The sequence below is a fragment of the Leopardus geoffroyi genome, chromosome B1, assembly GCF_018350155.1.
Source record: "Leopardus geoffroyi isolate Oge1 chromosome B1, O.geoffroyi_Oge1_pat1.0, whole genome shotgun sequence".
Classification (NCBI taxonomy): domain Eukaryota; kingdom Metazoa; phylum Chordata; class Mammalia; order Carnivora; family Felidae; genus Leopardus; species Leopardus geoffroyi.
In genome coordinates, this window is record NC_059327.1 from 22,188,772 (window position 1) to 22,201,912 (window position 13,141).

The following is a 13,141-nucleotide window of genomic DNA, read 5'->3' on the forward strand; positions in this document are numbered from 1 at the left end:
AGGTCATTTCCTTGATCATGTGGTAAATGAGCAAAGTCAGGGTTTTGTTAGCAAGGGAGATAAGGGAAGTGAAAGTAGGCCATATAATCCGTTCTATCTGTCCTACACAATTTTCAGTGAGGATCCTGAGGGCAAGGCCATGAATGCATTATCCAAGCAGCCTACAGCACAGTCTGCTAGGCCTGAGTGAGGTGCCCTTAGCAATGTGATCTAGTGATTGTTGTCCAGTGTTCTGACTGGGCCACAGAAACAGAGTGAATTGGCACTTTATGTCTGCTGATAAAGTGTCGCAGAATGACCAGAGCTTATGTAACTTAAACTCAGTGTTAATATCTAAACTCACAGTCTTTGAAGGCAACCAAGAACACTACCCAAAGCAGATAATAAATAACATCGGAACAAGCAGCCTCATTTTGTGCTGTTGGCCATAGCAAATGCATTTGATATATGACTTGTACTTGCAACCCTCACCATCAATCCCACATGATCTAAAAGAATGAGAGATAAAGGCGCCTGGGCGACTCAGTCAGTTAAGCGTCTGACTTCAGCTCATGTCATGATCTCGTGGTCGGGTATGTGAGTTCCAGGCCCCCTTAGGGTCTGTGCTGACAGCTCAGAGCCTGGAGCCTGCTTCATATTCTGTGTCTCCCTCTCTCTCCGTCCCTCCCCAACTAGCGTTCTGTCTCTGTCTCTCAAAAAATAAAATAAAAACGTTAAAAATGAATGAATGAATGAATGAATTAGAGGTTCTGCATAGCTGGTTTTCCATAGGCTTGCATCCAAGCCAAATACCTAATACAAACTGAAGCCTTCTAGAGGTGACTACACATGTGTGGGTTTTGGTGTATCTTTCTTTATGCTTGCAAAAGAGATCTGTGAAACTATGTTTTATCCGTCCAAATATATTCTCAGTGAATTGTTGGTTTAACTGTCTATGGCAAAACTATGAGGAAAAGTAGTGAATTAAGAAGATCCAAGTTAAAGTAAATAATCCCTTCTTAATTCCTCTGGTGTGCAAATTTAGATTCATGTCCTTTGAAGTTTTTGTTTTGTTTTGTTTTGTATTCAGCTATACTGAATTTATCCTGGACAGCTTCAAGTGTCTATCTCCATGACTGCTCTACAATTTTTAACAATGTTAGGATAATTTCACGTGTGAAAACACCTATTATCAGAAATAGTACTCAAAGTTAAATTCTATAAAACACAAACATACGAAAACATTCCAAAATTCAATTTAAAAATTTGAAATAAAAAAGTGGTCAAGCCATTTTGGTGAGTTTGCATTTGTTGCTTTGCAACAAAGCATATTCTTGTGAAAAATTAGTACACTTTTCGTCACTTTTCCTACTCGTAAAGCAAAACTGTCAAATTGCACACATAAGGAGGTTAGCCAAAAGTGAAAACGCATTTACATACTCTTCCTTCTCAATTTATTTGAGTCACTGAGTTCAGCCAGTTGGGAAGACATTTCTGTTCAGTATAAAGAATCATATTCCCACAGATTATACCAACCCTAAACCGGCCTTTGATATAAGCATTAGTTTGCAGTTAGTTGCTTTTGTCAACAGTTTCAAGCCAGAATTAAAGAACTGTAAATTAGTTAAGAGCTATCAATGACCTCCAGAGCTCCATCTGAATAGTGGACCCCACTCCATCCTGCAATTACCTCACGAAGGTAACCACAGCCCATGCAACCATGACAGAAAAAAATATGGTAACTGTAAAGGAAGTCAGGAAACAACGTTGTGAGAAAATTACCATGTTTAATTCTTGGTTACATTTCTTTGACGCTGGGGAAGAATTTAAAATATGAGACTTTCTATTCTGCTTTTTTCAAAAAAAAAATATGTATATAGGTTATTCGCATATGCTTGCATCTAAGAACACCCAAAAGATAACTGTTTGTCAGACCTAATCTGACCTCATGGAAGTGTAGGGCTGAAAGCTAATTGGCAATCTGATTCAAAGTCCTTTATTTTACGGAAGATGGACTCACTAGGCGGTTAGGAACAGAGCCGGAGGCGCTCCTCGTTTTTCTCAGTCAGTCCAAGACTTCATTAAGCCCAGTATTCTGGGCAGTCTCGAAAGTGATGTTTCCTAAAACTAAACCGAAGTACAGCTTCCTAAACTATATTCTATAAGGTATAGTTAACCTGCAAATAAGAGCTTCAAAGAGAAGTAAATGAGCATTAATTTTGGTATCCTAGAACTCCGGTTCAGGGAACACAGATTGAGGTAGAAACCCAAAGAGTGTCCCGCTTGTAGGGTGAAAGCATAACAGGAAAAGTAAAGGGGCAATTCCATGAGTTGAAGAAAAGAAAAAGTTTTCTATGGTGTTAACAAGCTATGCTATTCTGGATTTTGCATTGATTGATTACTGATTGTGACTGCACAAAGTCCACAACTGTTCTTGTGATCAGGGTGTCCGTTCTCCTTCTGACTTCTCCAGCAATTGTTTAAAACCGTTGCTGTTTTTCCAGGTCCAAAGGCTCTGGCCAGGTTCAGACAAAGGCGAGTAAAGGCTGTTTGTCTGCAGTGGTTGCTGAGGCTCTATTTTAAAATGGCTCCTGTGGTGTCACTTATCCACAATATTAACAAGTGTTTCACAAGAAAGGGATCATAGACAAATAATTATCTCTGGGAGGGGCTGGGTCAAAGTTAACCCGTTTTCCTATCTCTGGTAATTTACAGAGCCTTTAATGTGCTCCTATAGACTCCTTTAGTCTCTTTTATGGAGACTTGTAGGCATTAGATTGACGTTGACATAGAGGCATTACCTGTAGGCCTTAGACTGAAATGTGTTACGAACTTAATTGACCTCCTTGGTTCTTGTTTTATCTTGTTATTGTTTATGGTAGTTTAGTGTTTTGGGGGATTGTTTGTTTATTTACTTTTTGATCAAAACACCTAGAACAAAAATAGTATTCCATGGAACCGAAAATGTTACTTCTATCACTTAGAATTTGATGTGCTCTACATTACAGAAAAAAACACAAAATATAAAAGGCTTAAACAAAATAAAATTTTACTTTTCTCTCAGGCAAAGGGAATCTGGAGTATTTAGGCAAAACTTTGCAGGTTCCAGAGTACTCAGGGCTCATGTTCCTTCCATCTTTCTCTTCTACCTCCTAGTTTGTGGCTTCTATCCCCAAGGTCATCTCATAGTCCAAGTTGACTGCCCAAATTTCTGCCACTTTGTTCACAGTCCAGGAAGCAGCTGAGTCAGCTTCTTTTTGGCAGAGAGAGCCCACACAATACTTTTGTCGACAATTGACCAAGAGTACTAGAAAATGAAATACTTTAGGTGACTTCATTACCTCCTCCAATAAAATCCGGATTCTTCACCTAAGGGAGAACAAAAATGTATAGTCATTTAGCAAGAAGTCTTTTCCACACACTTCTAGAGCACAGAAGAGGAAGGAAGAGGAAAAAGAGGAAGGAGTGGAGATAGGGCAGGGGAGGAGGTGGAGAGGGAGGAAAAAGAAGGGGCAGAGGGAGGAGGAAAGAAAGAAGTTGTTTTTGAATGCATTTTTTAAATGTTTATTTTGTTCTTAGAGAGGGAGCAGAGGAGGGACAGAGAGGTGACAGGGATGGGGAGGGGGCACAGAGGATCTGAAGCGGGCTCTGTGCCGACAACAGACAGCCTGATGCAGGGCTCGAACTCACGAACTGTGAGATCATGACCTGAGCTGAAATCGGACGATTAACCAATTAACCGACTGAGCCATTCAGGCGTCCCTGAATGCATTTTAAGGTACATTTTATTACACAACAGGTATCTGGAGGTAAGGAAGCAATTTATTGACTGTAGAGATGGTAAATGTGTTACCATTCCTGTCAAGATGCCTGCTTAAACAGATCTCAGATTTTGACTAATATCTTCCAAATGTTCAAATGCATGGCCTATCAAACTGTCTTCCTAACAAGCCGTAACCTGACTTTCTATACTTTGCATACGTTTACCACTGCATCCATTATCATAATGAATAAAACAAGTAGGTGACAGTTCAATCATGAGATGTAATAGGGCCAAAGAGAGGTAATCGCCTTGGAAAGTTTGGTTTTTGACAGTTTATAACATCTTGAACCGAAGTGCTTACTGATTGCCAACTACTTTTCTAACTTAAGCCAGATTTCTCTCAGTAAATAGTAGAGAAAATGAAAATATCAAGAAAGAATTACACTTTGGTTATTGCAAAGGTTTTCTGTCAGTTCTTATAGGCATCTAAACAGTGAAGCAAAACTTCACCAATCTCTAGTTTTCTTGAAGATAACACATACGCTGTTCAGAAGTGCTTTAAGTGGATCTCTTTGGAGTAAGTGTTCATATATAAATTTTTTTTAATATTAGTATATTTCTTCTTTGATAAAATCAGAGAAATTGAATGTCACGAAAATAACAGGTACACCATAGGGAATATAGTCAATGACACTGTAATAGTATGTGGTGACAGATGGTAGCTACAGTTGTGATGAGCATAGCATAATGTATAGACTTGTCCAACCACTATGTTGTACGTCTGAAGCTAACATTGTGTGTCACCTTTGTTTCAATCAAAAAAAGCAGAAAGAAAGAAAGAAAGAAAGAAAGAAAGAAAGAAAGAAAGCCACAGAAAGAGGAAGGAAGGGAGGGAGGGAGGGAGGGAGGAAAAGATCAGAGCAGTTGATTTAACTGGAGACAGAAATCATAGCAATTTTCACCAGAGTATATTTGGAAGAAGGTGATTAATGTCAATACAAGTATGGTTCCATAGTTTATAATAAGATACAGGGACTTCCCTCTGTCAGTTATGTTAAAGTGTACCTGTACATTTTCTATTTTGAGCTCAACTTAAGTGGTCTGAGTGAGGTAAGGAAGAGGAACAAGAAAATAAGGGACAAGAAAGTATCATGCATATTTCTATGGGTCAGGCACCATACTGAATGTCTCAGGTATATTTTCATACTTATCTGCCACAGTTAATTTATGAGCATGTTTATTAGTCCCATTTTAGAGATGAGAAAAATGTGGACGGAATACAATTTTTTTAAGAGGCTTAATCAAGAAAAGTAGACTGTGCTGTCCAAGTCAGCCTGGTTCTCAAGATATTTCCTTCTTGCTCTATCATACCTGGCATATTTTCTTAGGTGGTTAGTTCCCCAAGAGTTAAGCATTTATTTATTTCAAGCAAAAGCTCTTAAAAACAAGGTAGAGACTGCAGGAAGAAAGAGGAAATGCATACCTAAGCAAGGTTTTAGGAACCAAATTTACTTCCTTCTGGAAAGCGAACTGAAAAACCCAGAAGTTGGTAACTTTGAAATTAGTCTGATGAAGACTGACTCCATTGCAGCTCCTGGGCAGGACTATCTGGATTCCAGGGGCTTCCTGGAGAATATTTTTAAAAGAAGATTTCTTTATCCTGAGGAATAAATGAGTAGCGGACTGGAGCAGAACCAGAAAGAACTCTTGGTAGATACGCTGTTGGGGTGGTGATGGTGATATAGGGACTTCAGGAATTTGGACAGTGACAGAAAGCTGAAAGCATACTTGCAGTAACATAAACACCAAAAAGACCTGAGTCCTGTGGACAAAAGCAGTGAGGAAGAATTTTGTCACAGAGTGAACTTACCAGGAAGCCATTGTGAACGAGGCACAAGTGTGGAGCATAGCTTTTCTGGGCAGCACTGAAGCTGTTGTTCTCTTGACTAAATATATATACTTTAGAAGTAGTCTGAGCACTCTGAATATTTATGAGCCTGGAGGTATGTGGAACCTGGAAAAAAAAAAAAGCGGTTGGTGAGTCACTCCAGGAATCTCCTCACCTAGTTAAAGTATTTAGATAGGTTTTGATTCTAGCAAATTTGAAGGGGGCCAAACAGGAAACACTCCAGCACCGATGAATAGAAATACACACTTCCCCTGCCCCAACACACACTCTACTCTCTTTCTTCCATCTAAAAGGATTTCCCTTTCTATCTTTCATTATTCTGTGGAAAAAGAAGAATGAATGAATTGAACCAACCTCTGTTGAAAAAAAGCATTGCTCATCTCCATTTTGTCTTTGCTGTCTAACTGAGCTACTCATGAGGAGGTAGGAATACAAAGACTATGGGCCCAAAATGGTCAGGTCACTTTCTTTAGAATGTACTGCCTATTGTTAATGACTTTTTAATTCTAATTCTTTAAGAAGCCACTGTATTACTAAATGCACTAACTTGGTTATTTTGATATTTCCTTGTCCAAGCAAGTAGAAACAATCCCATTCCTCAGTATAGCTTTGAAGATTTCACATATTTCCCCTGTCCATCCAGTTTTCATTTGTGACAGGAAACTCACAAAGAAATAACTGAAATTTTTATGGAAATACTTACGGGTAATTGTTTTTAGGACTCTGTATAGTCAAATTGTGTTTTAGGCTACAATGAAAGATTAGGGCAGCAACACTGCTTTCTGCCCTCGGCACACAATTTCATGTAAGTGAATAACTCTGAACAAAAGGAAGCAGAGAAGAATAAAATCAAAAGCCACATTTACTGCGTGCCTTTTTCTCCCATTATATTCAACCCAGAAAACACTGTGTGAGGAAGTATAATGCATAATGTAGCCAAGAACTACTGAACGTTACTGTAGAATGTGTTTAATCCATAGAATAAATCCTTCATTTGCAGAGTAAGGAAACTAAATTTGATCTTTAAGCAGTTTCTTCAAGACACAATAATTACCTTTATTGTCAGCAGGAAGAAAATTTACTCCCCCAAAATCAAAAAGTCTCAAATATGATCTGAGAAAACAAATGGCATCGCCATACTCCACAATGTCACCAGCTCCCTCTTGGCTCACCCTCTCAGCAATTCTTTGGTCATCACTCCTTGCAGATTGAAGGATGCCAAGCAAAAGGGAACACAAATTCTGTTTCCATTTCCTTGTAATAATGGAAAGTTGGATGTCTGGTTTGAAAGATACAAATCTTACCAGTGGCTCTATCTAGATTTTGAACTTCATGAATGACTAGAGAGCACTACACATTTCCATCATTCCAATGAGCTTTCTTCAAAGTGTTACAGAGGAAGTGGGCATATGGTTCATTTACTGCACAAATACTGACATTGAACCACAAAGAAGTACTGGGAAACCACTCAAAGCCTGGTGCACACACCAGGCTTTGGTCCTAAGGCTAGAGTCTGTGGGTTAAGAAAAGGAATTTGCTAAGCATCTACTAGTTTGTCCCTTCTTGCAGCCCTTAGCTCCAGACCCCATTCTTTGAAGTTTAGATTAACTGAAGACCTTTGCAGATTGGAAAAGGCATTACAGAAGGAAAATCAGCATTTGCAGATAAATTCAGGTATGTGTGGGAAATGGTGGGTATTTCACTTCGGCTACTGTATGGCATTTATAGGCAGGAATGCTAGACAATGAAGCTAGAGATGCACGTAAGATGTTTGTAAGACCTCAACAGCCATTCCATACACCACAGTGACTGGTCAGTGGGGACAAAGTCATGATCTTTCTCCAACTGGCCACATGTTGTATCCTCCCCCGTGTTTATTTCATTTGGCTTATTCAATACAGTCAAGTTCAGAGTGGATGAGCAGAGATGCACAGTACCTTTGGAGATAAGTATCTTCATCCTTACAGTGCTAAGGGCATGAGCAAAAACAGAAGAATTCATGGAAGCTATCTGTGCTATGAATCATTATTTATAAGCAGAACAAATTTAACTGTGGTACTATAAACAGAGTCCAACAGATGAAGGTAAGAGTTTAACTCTTACCTGGATTTTTTACTTCCATTTAGTATGTAGAAACCCACACAGGAAACCCACTCCCAATCAACTATAAAAGAGAACCATATAAAATGCAAATCATAAGTTTCTATGGGCCCATCAGGGAGATGAGGTCACAAGGAAACTCATAACCTGAATTGCAAAGAGAGATAAGCCTTTTTAAGCATATGAACTGTATCATCTGTGGTAGATCCTGAGGAAAAGAACTAACCATCATATTCGTGAGTAAGGAGAATCAACAAGATTTTAACAGATCATTAAAGTATAAGCGTATACTTTATGTATATGGGATATTCTAGTATCCCAGTCTAGAATAGCTGGAGGCCCCAGACATAAGGGAAGTTCGTGCTAATCCCTGACAACCACCAATTTGTTCTCTGTTTCTATGAGTTTGTTTCTTCTAGATTCTACATATATGTGAGATCATATAGTATTTGTCTTTCTCTGTCTACTTATTTCATTTAGCAAAATGCCCCCAAATTTCATCCATGTTGTCACAAATGGCAGTTTTTTTATGGCTGAGTAATAGTTCATTCTCTCTCTATATACCACATTTTCATTATCCATTCATCTGTCCATGGACACAGGTTGTTTCCATGTCTTGGCCATTGTAAACAATACTCCAGTGAACACAGGGGTGTGGTTATCTTTTCAAGATAGTAATTGAATTTCCTTCAGATATGTACTCAAAAGTCCAATTGATGGATCATATGGTAGTTCTACTTTTAACTTTTTGAGGAGCCTCCATACTGTTTTCCACAGTGGCTACACCAATTTACATTCCTACCAACCGTGCACCAGGGTTCCTTTTTCTCCACAATCTTCCCCACACATGTTATCTCTTATCTTCTTGATGACAGCCATTCTAACAGTTGTGAGGTGACACCTTGTTATGGTTTTAATGCACATTTTCTTGATGATTAATGACATTTGCACCTTTTCACAGACTTGTTGGAGAGTGGAATACCTTCTTTGGCAAAATGTGTATGCGGGTTCTTTGACCATTTTTAATTGGATTATTATGAGTTTTTCTGTTTTACTTTGTTTTGCTTTTGAGTTGTATGAGTTCCTTATACATTTTAGATATTAACCCTTTTTTAAAAATTTTTTTTTAACGTTTATTTATTTTTGAGACAGAGAGAGAGCATGAACGGGGGAGGGGCAGAGAGAGAGGGAGACACAGAATCGGAGCAGGCTCCACACTCTGAGCCATCAGCCCAGAGCCCAACGCGGGGCTCGAACTCACGGACCGCGAGATCGTGACCTGAGCTGAAGTCGGACGCTTAACCAGCTGAGCCACCCAGGAGCCCCATTTTTTTTTTTATTTTTTTTAACGTTTATTTATTTTTGAGACAGAGAGAGACAGAGCATGAATGGGGGAGGGGCAGAGAGAGAGTAGATATTAACCCTTTATTAGATATATGGTTTGCAAATATTTTCTCTGACTCTGTAGGTTGCCTTTTCATTTTGCTTTTTTTTTTTTTTCTGTGCAGAAACTTTTTAGTTTGGCAAAGTCCCATTTGTTTACTTTTACTTTTATTGCTTATGTTTTAGGTACCATATCCATAAAATCATTGCCAAAATCAATGTCAAGTAGCCTTTTCCCTATATTTTCCTCTAGTGGTGTTTTGGTTTCATGTCATACATTTAAGTTTTTAATTCATTTCTAGTTAATTTTTATAACTGGTTTAAGATAGTGGCCCACTTTCATTCTTTTGCATGTCAATATCCATCCAGCACCATCTATATTGAAAGCACTATCTTTTCCCTTTGAATATTCTTAGTTCCCTTCTCAAATACTAGTTGACCATATATGCAAAGGTTTATTTCTGGGCTTTTGATTCTGTTCCATTTGTGTGCGTGTGTATATGTGTGTGTGTGTGTGTGTGTGTGTGTGTGTGTTTTATGCCAGTATCATGCTGTTTTGATTACTATAGTTTCGTAATATAGTTTGAAATCAAGAAGTGTGATGTGTCCACTTTGTTCTTTTTTTTTTCCTTAGGGTTGTTTTGATTCTTAGAGATCTTTTGTGGTTCCATACAATTTTTAGAATTATTTTTTTCTACTTTGGTAAAAAATGTCCTTGGAATCTTGATAGGGATTGCATTGAATCTATATATAGTTTGGGGTAGTATGAACATTTTAATAATATTAATTCTAATCTATGAACACAGGATATCTTTCCATTTATTTGTGTCTTTTATATTACTTTTATATTACTTGTATAAAAGTCTTATAGTTTTCAATGCATAGATCTTTCACCTGCATGGTTAAATTTATTCATAAGTATTTTATTGTTTTTGATGCTTTTATAAATGGTATTATTTTCTTTCTTTTTTGGATCATGTGTTTTAGTGTAAAGAAATGAAACTGGTTTTTGTATATTGATATTGTATCCTGCAATCTTATTTCTTTCTTCTTGCCTGATTGCCCTGGTTAAGACTTCAAGGACTATGTTGGAAAACAGCTGACAGGGGATACCCTTGTCTTGTCCTTGATATTAGAGGAAAAACTCTCAACCTTTCACTGTTAAGTATGACATTAGCTTTGGGCTTGTCATATGTGGCCTTTATCACGTTGAGACGTGTTCCTTCTATACCCAACCTCTAGAGAGTTTTTATCAAAAATGGGATGTTGAATTTTATGCAATGCTTTTCCTGCGGCTTTTGAAATGATTATATGATTTTTACTTTTTATTCTATTAATGTGCTGTATCACATTTACTGACTTGGGTCTGTCACCATAAAACTTTTTAAAATAAATAAATAAAGTCGTCAGAAGATGGTGGCATACGAGGACGCTGGGCTCACCTCGTCCTGCTGGTCACTTAGATTCCACCCATATCTGCCTAACCCAGAAAACTGCCAGAAGACTAGCAGAACAGGACGTTCCGGAGCCAAGCATAGACAAGAGGCCCACGGAAGAGGGTAGGAAGTGGGGAGAGGCGGCACGCGCTACACGGACTGGAGGGAAGGAGCTGGAGCTGTGGAAGGGCAGACCGCCTGGCAAGGCAGAGCCCCTGAGTCTGGCTTGCAAACGTGGAGGGGCTGGACTCCGCGAGTTCCGTCAGCCAGCAGGACTTAACATCATGAATGTTGTAAGTCAACAGCTCCGCTCAGAGAGCAGGAAGGTGAGAGGTCACCAGGAGGGAGAGGTGTTGAACCCTGGAAGACAGAGCTCAGCTCGGTGGGGAACAAAGGCACTGGCCAGTGCCATCTCCCTCTCCCATCCCCCAGCTGAAATCCCAAAGGGAACCAGTTCCCGTCGCCGACCTTGCTTGCACCGTGCAAACGCCCAACGCTGTGCTTCTGTGGATCCATCCCTCCGATGGGTCTGCCTCCCTCCTGGTGCTGCAGGGCCCCTCCTACAGGGGACAACCTATGGCAAAGTGAGTTAAGCCTGCCCCTCCCGCCCCCTGTTCACCTTGCAGATCCCCCCGGCTAATGCGCCAGATCCCATCAAAGCAGCACCACAAGCCTGGCAGTGTGCAAGTAGCCCAGACAAGGGCCACACCACTCCACAGTGAGTTCTGCCTCTGGGAGAGGGGAAGATAAGGTACACACCAGTCTGACTGTGGCCCCAGCAGTGGGCTGAGGACAGACATCGTGTCTGATTGCGGCCTTGCCCACCAACACAAATTACTCTGGACAGCACAGAGGAAGGGCCCTGCAGTTCTGCGCCACCCAGGGACTATCCAAAATGATGAAATGGAAGAATTCTCCTCAAAAGAAACTCCAGGAAGTAGCGACAGCTAATGAATTATCAAAAACGATTTAAGCAATATAACAGAACAAGAATTTAGAATAATAGTCATAAAATTAATCGCTGGACTTGAAAAAAGCATAGAGGACAGCAGAGAATCTATTGCTACAGAGACCAAGGGACTAAAAAATAGTCATGAGGAGCTAAAAAATGCTATAAATGAGGTAAATAAAATGGAGGTGACCACAACTCAGATTGAAGAGGCAGAGGACAGAGTAGGTGAACTAGAAGATAAAATTATGGAAAAAGAGGAAGCTGAGAAAAAGAGAGATTAAAAAATCCAGGAGTATGAGGGGAGAATTAGAGAACTAAGTGATGCAATCAAACAGAATAATATTCGTATCATAGGAATTCCAGAAGAGGAACAGAGAGAGAAAGGGGCTGAAGGTGTACTTGAACAAATCATAACTGAGAACTTCCCTCATCTGGGGAAGGAAAAAGGCATTGAAATCCAAAAGGCACAGAGAACTCCCTTCAGACGTAATTGAATTGATCTTCTGCACGACATACCATAGTGAAACTGGCAAAATACAAGGATAAAGAGAAAATTCTGAAAGCAGCTAGGGATAAACACACCCTAACATATAAAGGGAGACCCATAAGACTAGTGACGGATCTATCTACTGAAACTTGGCAGGCCAGAAAGGAATGGCAGAAAATCTTCAATGTGATGAACAGAAAAAAATATGCAGCCGAGAATCCTTTATCCAGCAAGTCTGTCCTTCAGAATAGAAGGAGAGATAAAGGTCTTCTCAAACAAACAAAAACTGAAGGAATTCATCACCACTAAACCAGCCCTACAAGAGATCCTAAGGGGGATTCTGTGAGTGAAATGTTGCAAGGATCACAAAATACCAGAGACATCACTACAAGCATGAAACCTACAGTCATTGTGATGTCTCTATGTGATCTCATCACAATGACTCTAAACCCATATCTTTCCATAATAACACTGAATATAAATGGACTAAATGCTCCAACCAAAAGACATAGGGTATCAGAATGGATAAAAAACAAGACCATCTATCTTCTGTCTACAAGAAACTCATTTTAGACCTGAGGACACCTTCAGATTGAAAGTGAGGGGATGGAGAACTATGTTTCATGCTACTGGAAGTCAAAAGAAAGCTGGAGTAGCCATACTTATATCAGACAAACTAGACTTTACATTAAAGGCTATAACAAGAGATAAAGAAGGGAATTATATAATAATTACAGGATCTACCCATCAGGAATAGCTGACAATTAAAAATGTCTATGCGCCAAATATGGGAGCCCTCAAATACATAAAACAATCACAAACATAAGCAACCTTATTGGTAAGAATGTGGTAATCGCAGGGGACTTTAATACTCCCCTTATAGCAATGGATAGATCATCTAGACACAGGATCAATAAAGAAACAAGGGCCCTGAATGATACATTGGATCAAATGGACTTGACAGATATATTTAGAACTCCGCATCCCAAAGCAACAGAATATACATTCTTCTCAAGTGCACATGGAACATTCTCCAAGATAGATCACATACTGTGTCGCAAAACAGCCCTTCATAAGTATAAAAGAATTGAGATCATACCATGCACACTTTCAGACCACAATGATATGAAGC

General features: G+C 39.4%; 1 long non-coding RNA gene across 1 annotated transcript in view; it reads right to left on the reverse strand.

Moving 5' to 3' along the window:
• Positions 1 to 3,003: 3,003 nt before the first annotated feature.
• Positions 3,004 to 13,141, reverse strand: part of LOC123586184 — a 32,815-nt gene continuing 22,677 nt past the window's right edge. Inside the window, exons 2-3 of the long non-coding RNA XR_006706660.1 lie at positions 5,613 to 5,756; positions 3,004 to 3,348 (exon numbers count right to left, since the gene is read on the reverse strand). This is a non-coding gene — a long non-coding RNA (uncharacterized LOC123586184). The remainder of the gene's footprint in view (positions 3,349 to 5,612; positions 5,757 to 13,141) is intronic.